Below are 14611 nucleotides of genomic sequence, written 5' to 3' on the forward strand. Positions count from 1 at the left end.
TATATATATATATATGTGTGTGTGTGTGTGTGTGTGTGTGTGTGTGTGTGTGTGTGTGTATGTGATATCTTGTGCCATAACACTCCATGTTTGGGAAGTCCCTGGAACCTTTCAACCCATTTTCACACAGCTATCTCTGTTATTAAGGTCTTAGTTCAGATTTGTGCTTTTCTAGAAAGAATCTTACTGGTGTCACTTCCCATCACTTCACTTTTATTTTCACTACAAGCAGTTGTTGCCATTGATTATTCTTTTCAATTTTTTTCTCACCAGAATGTAAGAAAATTAGGCTATCTACTGACTTATTTTTTGGTAGATATCCTTCATGAAAAGTTAATGAAGTTTCTTTCAAAATTCAGTCACACATACAGGCATTTATCAGTCAAACATTGATTAGCATGTGGCTCAAAGCAGTTCATTCAAACTGTGGCCAATGCTCTGTTCTTTGAAGTGGTTTGATTCATTGCTGAACTCTATTTGTGCTGCTGCAGCATAAAATATCCATGATGGAGTCATTTGAGTGTATTTTCTCTTCATTCTGGATGATATGAAGTGCAAGAGCAAGTTCTGACAGACTGTTGTCTGATAGGCTTGCTCTTGGCTTCCAATGTGGTGCTTTGTTGCTGTGTCCTATGGAGGATGGGTTCACTATGTCCTCACAGGGTAGAGGGTAAAAGCTAAGAGCACTAAATGCTGCACATGGTCTCTTCTGTGTTATGAGGGAGGAGCTTAATTGCTTCTTAAAGTTTCCAGACTATTTGATGCCATCCATCACATGAGCCAATAAGTTGTAACACCTGAATGTTGGAGGGGACAAATTCAAATAATAGCATTCATCTTGTTTGTAAAACTTACTAAATCAGAGCTGATATTGTAGGAGCAAGATCATGTGGTCAGAACCCCTCTGAAATGAAACTAAAGCCTCTGAACTTGACCTATGATGCTGTGTATATATTTACATTTTATAATTGTAATACTGCTTCTTTTCCCCTAAATTCTGTGCTGTGTGTTCTCTAATTGTTGCTCCCTATCCACCCTCCTTCCCACTAGCTCTGTTGTAGAAGGCTGACCTCCTTGGACCGTGTCAGTGGATTTCCCTTCTCTGCCTTCTAAGATGGTGGAAGAATAGAAAGACAAGAGTTACTTGTTTCCAGTGCCTTCCTTTCCAGGCTGTACTTCCAAATCTATAGCACATGACATGAGACCCTCTGCATAGCCACAGTATTAGAGTATTTTATTTGGTTAGTATTTCATTTCATTAGTTCCTCCCTGCTCTTTCAGGCTCAGAAATGATAAGGAGTCCCCATTGTTTCGAGCCCTGCCTTCCTTTATCACTGCTCACAAGTAGTTTACTCTTCTGTCACTTGGATTGAATGTGTCATCTGTCCCTGACAGAACTATGACTGACTTAAAGATGTATAGAAAGTAGCTCCCATTTTGTAAACATTTTGTGAGATTCAATTTATATGGCCATGACTCAGGATGGCTTCAAACTCTCAATCTTTCTGCATCAGCCTCCTGAGTTAATTGTGGCATTAGTAGTCTACCCTCACTACACCTGGTTGTATTATTGAATTATACACTTAAAAAAAAAGTTCTCCTGTAACCCAGGTTGACTTTAAACTTACAATGTAGCCACTCTGGCCTTGGACTTGAACTCTTGATCTTTCTGCCTTTCCTTCCCTGTTTACCACTCTAATTGATGGTGTGAACTTGAGAGAGTGGAGTCTAAAAATGAGGCAGACTAAAGTTTCATGCAATAGCCAACTTTATTCAGGGCACCAGACTATTTATACTCTGAGGGTTAAGAGTCCTAGGAGTAAGATATCCAAACACAAGAATAAGCCACATGTGGTAGGCAAGCCGCATGTGGCAAAAACATGTTTTTCCGTAGAGGAATATAAATAAATAACAATACCCAGTTGTATTGAATAATCTAGAGTAAATGTATTCCTATCTACTATACCTGGGAGAGGCAGAAAAGCATATTCTAAGAGTAATTCTGTGCTTTTGAAGACACAGAGGTCACAAGACTCTTGTCTTGTTTTCTTGGAGTTTTTTTTAAACAAGCATTTAGAATTCCCTTCTGTACAACTCCATTTTTGAACCATATTCCAACACATTCCAAGTGATAAGATTACAGAAATGTGCCACCAAGTTTGGCTTGTATACATAATTTTGTTCTGATTGTTATCACAATATATCAAAACACTTATTATGCCATTAAAACTCTCAATAAATAATACCTTCTGAAAGCATGACTTATGGGTGGATCATGTACCTCAAATTGTTTATTCAATAGTGACAGGAGGTTTATTTGGTTCCATCTAATTTCTTTTGTGCAGCATAAATATTTTAAAACAGTTGGCTCATTTTATTTTGAGAGTACCACAGAATAAAGCAAAGCTGACTAACCCCCCCCACACACACACACCCATATACTCCCCTAACCCCCCCCACACACCCATATACTCCCCTAACCCCCCACACACACACCCATATACTCCCCTAACCCCCCCACACACACCCATATACTCCCCTAACCCCCCCCACACACATACCCATATACTCCCCTAACCCCCCCCCACACACATACCCATATACTCCCCTAACCCCCCCCCCACACACATACCCATATACTCCCCTAAGCCCCCCACACACACACATACCCATATACTCCCCTAACCCCCCCCCACACACACACATACCCATATACTCCCCTAACCCCCCCACACACACACATACCCATATACTCCCCTAACCCCCCCCACACACACACATACCCATATACTCCCCTAACCCCCCCCACACACACACCCATATACTCCCCTAAGCCCACCACACACACACACACATACCCATATACTCCCCTAAGCCCCCCCCCCACACACACACCCATATACTCCCCTAACCCCCCCCCCACACACACATACCCATATACTCCCCTAACCCCCCCCCCACACACACACATACCCATATACTCCCCTAACCCCCCCCACACACATACCCATATACTCCCCTAACCCCCCCCCCCACACACCCATATACTCCCCTAAGCCCACCACACACACACACACACATACCCATATACTCCCCTAAGCCCCCCCCCACACACACATACCCATATACTCCCCTAACCCCCCCCCCCACATACCCATATACTCCCCTAAGCCCACCACTTTGGGTCCTGATGTAAATACACTTAAAAAAACTTGAAGCCAGGCAGTGGTGGTGCATGCCTCTAATCCCAGACCTCAGGAGACAGAGCCAGGTGGATCTCTGTGAGTTCGAGGCCAGCCTGGTCTACAGAGTGAGATTCAGGACAGGAACCAAAACTACACAGAGAATCCCTGTCTTGAAAAACCAACCAAACAAACAAACAAAAAAGATAACAACAAAAAACTTGAATCCAATATGTTTTCTGGGCAATGCTTTGCTTGAGTATGACCCTTTTATATTCCTGTACTTTGTCATTCTAGAAAAGTAGGAAGCGTTTAGTGGAAAAGCTTTGAAAGACAGTACAGTTGGGTTGTCATTCATCTTCCCTAAGAACAGCACCACAGTTAGAAACACTGAAGAACAGGTTTCTAAGGAAACAGGAGACCAGAGCAAAGTAACCGTGAACTTGTAAACCCTAGCCTGCAAGCTCTCTTCATTACTCTGTGACTCATAAAAAAGTCTTGTCTTAATCTGTATGGGCTAGTAGAACAAACTACCATAGACTGGGTGGTTTTAAACAACAGAAATTTGTTTCTTATAATTCTGTAAGCTAAAATTCCCAGGTTAAAGGTTTCAGCAAATTCCTAGTCTAGTAAGAAACCTGCTTCCCTTTATTGACAACTCTTCTTGTTGGTGAGGGAGCTTCCTGGGACCTGCTCTGTAAGTGTACCAATTCCATTCTTAACGGTGCTGTCTTCCTTTCTTAATCACATCTCAAAGATCTCACTTCTAAGCACCTTCACACTGGAGACAAGCTTTCAATATAGAAATCTGATTGTGGGGTAAAGGTGCAGATACAACAGAGACATGGACATAGGACAAGTGCTTAGACAGTAGCAACCTCTTTCTAAAGTCAACTTTCCTTTAGTATTACTGAGGGACTTAAATAGATTCATTCATTTATTCATTCATTCAGTCATTCATTAACTGTTTGAAAAGTTACCATGCTCAAAGTACCAAGATATGGCTGTAGAAAACTTGAAAAATCACTAATCTCTTAGCAACAGAATCTCTCAAAGGAGTCATGTCATGATCCCTAAAAGAAAATAAATAGGATGGTGAACAAGAATAAATGGAGCAGGCACTCTGGATGAAAGAACTAAATGTTTTAGAAGATACCATGCTCCAGTGGGCTGAAAGAGGACTAGATTTAAAGTCCAACTTCATGACTTTGTGCAAGTTCCCAGTGTCTTGAATACCATGACAGGCTAACAAAGAGACAATGAGAATATAATAATTAATAGTCTCTATTAATAATAGTTATGGAATTAAATTATAGAAAATCCAAGCATTATAAACATTATTTTCTGCCAGGCACCAAATAAATTGTAGCTTTCTATTAATCCTTCCTAATGTCATTATATAACTTTAAATCTGAATTCAGTAATAACCATTCCCTGGTGACCTGATTTCAGGGAATTATCCTATACATTTTTGAATCAATTAATTCATGAAATATTCATTGAGCACTTACCATGTGCTGGTCTCTGGTAATATAATGGTGAATAAAGTAGACACTATCTACTTATTGATCTTACTTGGTGGTGACTCAAAGCTATCTTTCATCCCTGGCCATCTTTCCCCTGAGCAGTACTGATAGTTGGTCCCCCCCATTAAGAGGCATATAATATGTTAAATGTTTCTTAGAACTGTGAAAGAAATTGTTTTCTTTGAGACAGGGTTTTACTATGTAGTCCATACTGGCCTCACTGTGTAGCCCAGACTTGAGGGCTGAGTCTGCAGGTATGTGCCACCATGTCCAACTATGCAATATATTAAACATTCAAAATAGATTAAAACATTAGTCATAGTTCTTAAAGTCTTAATCATTCTCTAACAAAAGTCTAAATGCTTATTTATGTGATTACTATATGTTCTTTAATCAAAAATTTGTTCTTTGACAATTGAATAAGTGTATATAATATTTTTTGATAATATTCATCCCCCTCATTGCCCTCTCTTTGCTCACTATAAAGTACTGTCATTCCCCTAGAAATAACAAAAACATAAAAACATAAGACAGAATTCTTGGCTGACATACATTGTCCAACAGTCCCACCTCTCCTGTGTTGTCTCTTGCTTACAGGAACAGAGCAGGAATTTGGTCACACAGTTGTAATTGGCAGTGACCCTGTTCTAAAGTTTAACAAAATGGAAGTTTTCTGGTCTTGTGTTTCCTTGGATTATTGTTTGTTTATTTGGCAGTGCCCATGCCCATGTTCACCAGGGCTTTGGAAAGACTCCATGTGGAAATGATGAGGAATATACATGGTATTTAGTAATGAACTGCTGAAGGGAAGTCCAACTCAGGCTAGGAACAAGGTGGACACCTGTCAGCACCATTTAGCTGGGGTTGGAGATTTAAGGGTAATAAAATGCAATATAAGTAGTAAATGTTATAAAGTAGGAGACAGGATGTCACTTTTGGAGTTTTATAGCATCATCTATCTAGAACGCTCGCAAAAACTAACTGAAAAACTATTAGAACTAATAAGAATTCATAGAAACTTGGGCAATTCAGTAGCTGCCTTAGGGTTAATGTGATGGGTTTCATTTTAATTGCCACCACACTAAGTTGTTCATCCAGCCCTGGCTCTAGGTTCCATGGTCTGATGAGAATGATGTGCCTAGGCCAGACTAATAAGAAACTAATGAACACAGCATTCTGCTGTGGCTTCTAGGATTGGATATGATTGGACTGTCAGCCACCACTCCACCCTGACATTTGTTCTTAGAGCTTACTGCTAAATGAATACAACCCAGAATCAGAGCTCTCCCTAACAATTGTAGAGTCTGGGTAAGTGTATTAATAGAGGCCCACAAAAAATGACCTACATTTAAATATTGACTTTTTTGTCATAGGAGGAGGGGATGACAAAAATCTCATGTACTTGAACTCTCTATGCAGCTAAAGATGACCTTGAATTTCTGATCCTTCTTTCTGTTTCCACTTCCAAATGCTAGATTACTGGTGTGTACCACAACACTTGCCAAATGTTTACCTTCGTTTATTTATGTGTTACATTTATGTATTTAGGGGTATGTGTGTAGGTGCACACATGTGCTATTGGTGGAGGTCAGGGAACAACTTTGGGGTATTATTCTCTCCTTCCACCAGGAAGGGGTTAAACTCAGGCAGTCAGGTTCAATGGCAAGTGTCTTCACTTGCTGAACCACTTTGCTGGCTCCAAATGTTTACTTTTAAACAAACTAGTTAACTGTTAAATGAAACATGTCATATAGCTCCACTTTAGCAAATAAGCCTTCTACTAAAACAAAACTGAAAATATAAATAAGTTACAGTTTCTGAATGACTGTAAGCTACAAAAATTTTTTATTGAATTAATTTTTTATTAAGAATTTTTTTACATTTATTAAGAATTTTACATACAAATCAAAGATCCCCCTCTTCCCTTTTCCTGCCACTCCAGCCTCTCCCTCCCACCCCCCCCATTACCTCCTACAAGAAGGTAAGGCCTCCCATGGGGAGATACATTTAGTAGAGGCAGGTCCAAGTCCCTCTCCCAGCCTCAAGGCTGTGCAAGGTGTCCCATCATAGGTAGTAGACTCCAAAAAGCCAGCTCATGCACCAGTGATGGATTCTGATCCTACTGCCAGGGGGATGCTTAAGCAGATCAAGCTACACAACTGTCTTGATATACATAAGGGCTAGTCCAGTCCCATGCAGGCTCCACAGCTTTTGATCTAAATTTCATGAGTTCCCACTAATTTGGTTTGGTTGTATCTGTAGGTTTCCCTATCATGATCTTGATGCCCCTTGCTCACAGAATCCCTCTTCTTTCTCTTTGACTGGACTCCTGGAGCTAGGTCTGGTGTTGGGCTGTGATCTCTGCATCTGCTTCCATCACTTACTGGATGAAGGCTCTATGATGACAGTTGGGGTATTCACCGATCTGATTACTGGGGTAAGCCAGTTCAGGCACCCTCTCCACTATTGCTAGTAGTCTAAGCTGGAGTCATCCTTGAGGATTCCTGGGAATTTCCCTAACACCCGGTTTTTCCCTATCCCCATGATGTCTCCTTCTATCATGATATCTCTTTCATTGCTCTCCCACTCTGTTCCTGTTCCAGATCGAACCTCCTGTTCCATTATGTTCCTATCCCCTACCCCTTATCCTCCATTGTTCCCCTTCACCCCCAGTTTGCCCTTGTAGATCTCATCTATTTCCCCTTCCCAGGGCGACCATGTGTCCCTCTTTGGGTCCTCCTTTTTACCTAGCTTCTCTCGAGCTGTGGGTTGTAGTCTGGTTATCCTCTACTTTACATCTAGTATTCACTTATGAGTGAGTACATACCATGTTTGTCCTTCTGACTCTGGGTTACCTCACTCAGGGTGATATTTTCTAGTTCCATCCATTTGCCTGCAAATTTCATGATGTCATTGTTTTTCACTGCTGAGTAGTACTCCATTGTTCAAATGTACCACATTTTCTTAATTCATTCTTCGGTTGAGAGGCATCTAGGTTGTTTCCAGGTTCTGACTACTACGAATAATGCTGCTATGAACATAGTTGAACATGTGTTCTTGTGGTATGATTGAGCATTCCTTGAGTATATGCCTAAGAGTTGTGTAGCTGGGTCTTGAGAAAGACTGATTCCCAATTATCTGAAAAACGTCCATACTGGTTTCCAGGAGTGGAAGACTGTTCCCCTTGCTCCACATCCTCTCCTACATAAGCTGTCTTCAGTGTTTTTGAACTTAGCCATTCTGACAAGTGTAAGATGGTATCTCAGAGTCATTTTAATTTGCATTTCCCTGATGACTAAGGATGTTGAGCAATTCCTTATATATCTTTCAGCCATTTGAGATTCTTCTGTTGAGGATTATCTGTTTGGATCTGTAGCCCATTTTTTTTAATTGGATTGTTCATTATTTTGATGTCTAGTTTCTTGAATTCTTTATATATTTTGGAGATGAGCCCTCTGTCAGATGTGGGGTTGGTGAAGATCTTTTCCCATTCTGTAGGCATTCAAGACTACCTTCTACTTTCTCTTCAGTCAGGTTCAGTGTACCTGGTTTTATATTGAGGTCTTTGATCCACTTCAACTTGAGTTTTGTGCATGGTGATAGATATGGATCTACTTGCAATCTTCTATATGTTGACATCCAGTCATACCAGCACCATTTGTTGAAGATGCTTTCTTTTTTCCATTGTACACTTTTGGCTTCTTTGTCAAAAATTAGGTGTTCATAGGTGTGTAGGTTAATGTCAGGGTCTTCAATTCAATTGCATTGGTCCATGTTATCAGTTTTTATGCCAATATCAAGCTGTTTTTATTACTATAGCTCTATAGTAGAGCTTGAGGTCAGGAATGGTGATGCATATCCCTGGGTTTTTTGTTTTTTCATATAAAGTTGAGTATTGTTCTTTCCAGGTCTGTGAAGAATTGTGTTGGAATTTTGATGGGGATTGCATTGAATCTGTAGATTGCTTTTGGTAAGATTGTCATTTTTACTATGTTAATCCTACCTATCCATGAGCATGGGAGATCCTTCCATTTTCTAATATCTTCTTCAATTTCTTTCTTCAGAGACTTAAAGTTCTTGTCATACAGGTCCTTCACTTGTTTAGACAGAATTACCTCAAGGTATTTTATATTATTTGTGGCTATTGTAAAGGGTGATGTTTCTCTTATTTCTTTCTCAGCCCATTTATCATTTGTATATACGAGGGCTACTGATTTTTTTTTTTTTTAGTTAATCTTGTATCCTGCCACATTACGAAGGTATTTATCAGCTGTAGGAGTTCCCTGGTATAATTTTTGGAGTCACTTATATAGACTATCATATCATCTGCAAATAGTGAAAGTTTGACGTCTTCCTTTCCAATTTGTATCCCCTTGATCTCCTTTTGTTGTCTTATTGCTCTAGCTAGAACTTCAAATACTATATTGAATAAGTATGGGGAGAGTGGGCAGCCTTGTCTTGTTCCTGATTTTAGTGGAATCGCTTTGAGTTTCTCTCCATTTAATTTGATGTTGCCTGTTGGCTTGCTGTAAATTGCCTTTATTATGTTTAGGTATGTCCCCTGTATTCCTGATCTCTCCAAGACCTTTATCATGAAGGGGTGTTGAATTTTGTCACAGGCTTTTTTCAGCATCTAATGAGATGATCATGTTTTTTTTTCTTTCAGTTTATTTTTATGGTGTATTAAATTGACAGATTTTTGTATGTTGAACCATCCTTGCATCTCTAGGATGAAGCCTACTTGGTCATGGTGGATAAGTTTTTTGATGTGTTCTTGGATTCGGTTTGCCAATATTTTATTGAGTATTTTTACATTAATATTCATGAGGGAGATTGGTCTGTAATTCTCTTTCTTTGCTGCATCTTTGTGTGGTTTGGGTATCAGAGTAACTGTAGCCTCATAAAAGGAGTTTGGTAATGTTCCTTCTGTTTCTATTTTGTGGAACAGTGGTATGATTCTCTGGATTTCCTCATTGTCTGTTGTTATGTCTCACTTTTCATTTCTGATTTTGTTAATTTGGATGCTCTGTCTCTGCCTTTTGGTTAGTTTGGATAACAGCTTGTCTATCTTGTTGATTTTCTCAAAGAACCAACTCTTTGTTTCATTGATTCTTTGTATTGTTCTCTTTGTTCCTATTTTATTGATTTCAGCTCTCAATTTGATTATTTCCTGGCCTCTATTCCTCCTGGGTGAGTTTGCTTCTTTTTTTTCCCTAGAGTTTTTAGGTGTGTTGTTAAGTCACTAGTGTGAGATTTCTCCAACTTCTTTATGTAGACATTTAGTGCTATGAATTTTCCTCTTAGTACTGCTTTGATAGTGTCCTGTAAGTTTGAGTATATAGTTCATTTGTTTTCACTGAATTCTAGGAAGTCTTTAATTTCTTTCTTTATTTTTTCCTTGACCCATTGGTGATTCAGTTGAGCATTATTCGTGTTTTCATGCAATTGTAGGCTTTCTGTAAATTTTGTTGCTGTTGAAATCTAACTTTAAACCATGGTGGTCTGATAAAATACAGGAGGTTATTCCAATTTTTTTTTGTATCTGTTGAGATTTGCTTTGTGACTGAGTATGTGGTCTACTTTAGAGAAGGTTCCATGGGGTGCTGAGAAGAAGGTATATTCTTTTTTTGTTAGGGTGGAATGTTTTGTAGATATCCATTAAGTCCATTTGAGTCATAACATCTGTTAGGTCTCTTATTTCTCTGTTAAGTTTCAGTCTGGCAGATCTGTCCATGGTGATAGTGGGGTGTCGAAGTCTCTATTAATGTGTGGGGTTTAATGTGTGCTTTAAGCTTTAGTAATGTTTCTTTTACATATGTGGGTGTCCTTGTATTTGGGTCAAAAATGTTCAGAATTGAGACTTCATCTTGGTTGATCTTTCCTGTGATGAATATGTAATGTCCTTCCTGATCTCTTTTGATTGATTTTAATTTGAAGTCTATTTTGTTAGATATTAAGATAGCTATACCACCTTGTATCTTAAGTTTATTTTATTGGAAAATCTTTTCCTCACCTTTTACTCTGAAGTAGTGTCTGTCTTTGAAGTTGAGGTGTGTTTCTTGTATACAGCAGAAGGATGGATCCTGATTTCATATCCATTCTGTTAGCCTGTATCTTTGTATAGGCTAATTGAATCCATTGATAGCAAGGGATATTATTGACCAGTGATTGTTAATTCCTGTTATCTTTTGGTGGTAGTGTGTGTGTATTTCCCTTCTTTGGGATTTACTGCTGTGGGGTTATCTATTGCCTGTGTTTTCGTGGGTGCATTGACTTCCTTAGCTTAGAGTTTTCCTTCTAGTGTTTTCTGTAGGGCTGGGTTTGTGGATAAGTATTGTTTAAATCTGGTTTTGTATTGGAATGTCTTGTTCATTCTGTCTATGGTGATTGAAAGTTTTGCTGGGTATATTATTCTAGGCTGGCATCTGTGGTCTCTTAGTGTCTTCATTACATCTGTCCAGGACCTTCTGACTTTCAGAGTCTCCATTGAGAATTCAGGTGTTATTCTTATGGGTCTGCCTTTATATGTCACTTTGCCTTTTTCTTTTGCTGCTCTTAATATTCTTTCTTTATTCTGTATTTTTAGTGGTTTAATTATTATGTGGCAAGGGGAGGTTTTTTGGGGTCTAATCTATTTGGTGTTTGTTGCTGTGATTGATTGATAAATAAAATGCTGATTGGCCAGTAGCCAGGCAGGCAGGATAGTGTAGGCAGGACAAGGAGAGAGGAGAAGGCTGAGTCAGGAGATGCTGCCAGCCGCCGCCATGAGGAGAAGAATGTGCAGTACTGGTAAGCCACGAGCCATATGGCAAGGTATAGATTTATAGAAATGGGTTGATTTAAGATGTAAGATATAGATAACAAGAAGCCTGAGCCATTAGGCCAAACAGTTTAAATAATATAAGTGTCTGTGTGTTAATTTGAGTCTGAGTAGCTGTGGCCCAGGCAGGATTGGAGATAACTCCAGCTACAGGTGTTCTATAAGGTTCTTTTATCTTCATAGTTATTTCCTTCTTTAAGTTGGGAAAGTTTTCTTCCATGATTTTGTTGAATATATTCTCTGTGCCTCTGAGTTGGTATTCTCCTTCTCCTTCTTCTATCTCTATTATTCTTAGGTTTGGCCTCCTCATGGTGTCCCAGATTTCCTGAACATTTTATGTTATGACTTTTTTGGCTTTGGTGTTTTCTTTGACTGATGAATCTATTTTCTCTATTGTATCCTCTATGCCAGAGATTCTTTCTTCCATCTCTTGTGTTCTGTTGGTTATGCTTACATCTGTAGTTCCTGTTTGTTTACTCGGATTTTCTATTTCCAGATTTCCCTCAGTTTGTGTCTTCTTTATTGTTTCTTTTCAATTTTCAGGTCTTGAACTGTTTTTTTTTTCCCACATGTTTAATTGCATTTTCATGGTTTTCTTGGCTTTCTTAAAGGGATTTATTGATTTCTTCCAATTTTTTGTTTGTCTTTTCCTCCATTTTTTTAAGAGTTTTTTTTATTTCCTCTTTAAAGGCCTCTGTCATCTTCATAAAGTCATTTTTAAGTTCATTTTCTTTTGTGTCTTCTACATTGTGATATGCAGGCTTGCTGTTGTAGAACCATTAGGTTCTGGTGATGCCATATTCCTCTTTATGTTGTTGTATGTATTTTTGCACTGGCGTCTTCCCATCTTTTCCTCCAATAGGTGAAAAAGGTGCCTGTGTCTGAGCGAGCTGCTATTGGTCCAGTCTGTACTTGCTGTGTCTGTGTCTCAGGGGGCCCCCCTGGGTCCAATCTTAGCTCTTGGTCTAATTGGAGCTGGGGGATTCTGTGTCTCAGGGAGCTCCCCATGGTCCAATCCAAGCTGTCTAATTCTGTGGCTACAAAAAATTTTAAAAATACTGGACTAAAGGCTGGCAAAAGGACTCAGCAGGTAAAGGTGCTGCCACAGAGTCTGATTCGATCCCCCAAACCCATCTTGGCATGCATGCATTCACATATACACATGCACACATGCAACTGAGTAAATCATTCTATTTAATGTTAAGGTTCATTTTGTCTTGGGAAATTACCCTAGTCAAACATGAGCTAGAGACAGACAGAGAGAGACAGAGAGAGAGGGACAAACAGAGAAAGAAACTGGTATTGGGAGTGTATGTAGAAAACACTGCCCTCAGACATTTTCATTTGTATTGTACATTGACATGAACATTTTGCAAGACTACCTATGTAAAAGCTTGAGAGCATACAAACTCTTTTGTTCTGTAACTACACTTTAAAGGACCATAACTTATAATAATCAGATATGTGTGGATTTAAACACACATATGCTGTTTGATATTTTCTTCCAGCTCTGAGGATTTGTGTGTGTGTGTGTGTGTGTGTGTGTGTGTGTGTGTGTGTATATGTGTCTGTATCTGTGTCTGTGTGGACACGCATGGTATGTGGTGTATAGGTGTACATGCCCATGAATGCTCTTGAGGAGGCCAGAAGTAGACACAGGGTATCTCCCTCAGTACTCTTCACTATCTTTAGAGATAGTGTCTCACTGAACCTGGAGCTCATCAATTGGCTAGGTAGACTAGGCAACAAGCTCTCAGAATCCTTCTATCTCCACCACCTTCAGGTTGGACTTACAGGTACAGCAATGCTAAGCTTTTAACAGGATGCTGGGTTTCCAAACTCAGGTCTTCATGCTTGTACAGTAAGAACTTCACCAAACAAATCATTACTCCAGCTCCTAGTACATTGTTTTCAGTAGTAAAAATTCTAATTAGTGTTCAATCATGAAGAAATAGTTAAATTACAGCATTCATTTATTTAATAAAAAGGTGATCATTAAAAAGAAAAAACAAAAACAAAAACAAACCCCTGTAACCAAGATATGGTTTTGCAATCCTATACTATCAGATGAAGAGAACAAAGGGATTTTGCTTAAGTTTCAAATTCAAGTCTTTTCCTTGAGTCAGGGCCTCATGTATTCAAGTGCAAAATGAAAATCTGGACCATTTTGTTCCAAAAACTGGAAGAACATTCCTGAGACCCTAAATTTAACTGGAATCATACTGGAAAAAGAGGGAAAAAAAACAAACCAAAACACCCCCCAAAATAATGCAGTGAAAAAGAAGTCAGGAAAAATTCTGCCTTTAAAAGTAGTGAACAAGAGCTTCTTAAAGCCTTCCTGTCAACTCTCCATAGACCTTTTGTTTACTTGTTTTAATTTGTTGATGTTATTCCAAGTGTACATAATTAAGTTTAACATTATTAGCATGAACTTTATGATTCATCTATGTATTGTACAATGCTAGTTTTAATGCAAATGTATGCCTTTAATTGTAAATGTAAATTATCTTTTCTGCTTTCTCAAGTCTTTAACTTAACACCTATAGCTTCTATATAATTCACAATATGTCAAATGTGTTTGATCTTGTTTTTCTCCTCATTATACCTGCCTGGTGTTTGGTGAGCTCCTCTGATCTGATATATTTTTTTTCTTTACTTCATAATTTTGCTGTTTGATCATTGCATTCTTTCTGAGGATCCTGATGTTTGGGTTTGGGATGTGTCTTCTGTGCCTTGTCTGTTCTCGTCAGTGACTGACATTCTATGTGTGTGTGTGTGTGTGTGTGTGTGTGAGAGAGAGAGAGAGAGAGAGAGAGAGAGAGAGAGAGAACACGAGGGAGTATGTTACTATGTAGCTCTGACCAGGCCAGAACTCACTAAGTAGACCGGCTTGTCCTTGAACTCACAAAGACTCTCCAGCCTTTCTTTCCAGAGTGCCGAGACTAAAGACATGCAGCACTACACCCAGCCTCCTTTGTATTTTTTATTTCATGACATAGTAGTGTTTTTGCTTCATCTCTCAGTGTTATGATTTGATTTCAATACTTGCCATTCCTTTCACTTCCTCTGTTGAGATTTTTGTA

At 39.0% G+C, this 14611-nt stretch overlaps 1 protein-coding gene across 3 annotated transcripts in view; it reads left to right on the forward strand.

Annotated features, from left to right (window-relative positions):
• The window catches only part of Acyp2 (acylphosphatase 2), a 211871-nt gene that overhangs the window by 85103 nt on the left and 112157 nt on the right, over window positions 1-14611 (forward strand). The window lies entirely within an intron of this gene.

Source organism: Peromyscus eremicus, chromosome 10, assembly GCF_949786415.1.
Source record: "Peromyscus eremicus chromosome 10, PerEre_H2_v1, whole genome shotgun sequence".
In the NCBI taxonomy this organism is placed as follows: Eukaryota; Metazoa; Chordata; class Mammalia; order Rodentia; family Cricetidae; genus Peromyscus; species Peromyscus eremicus.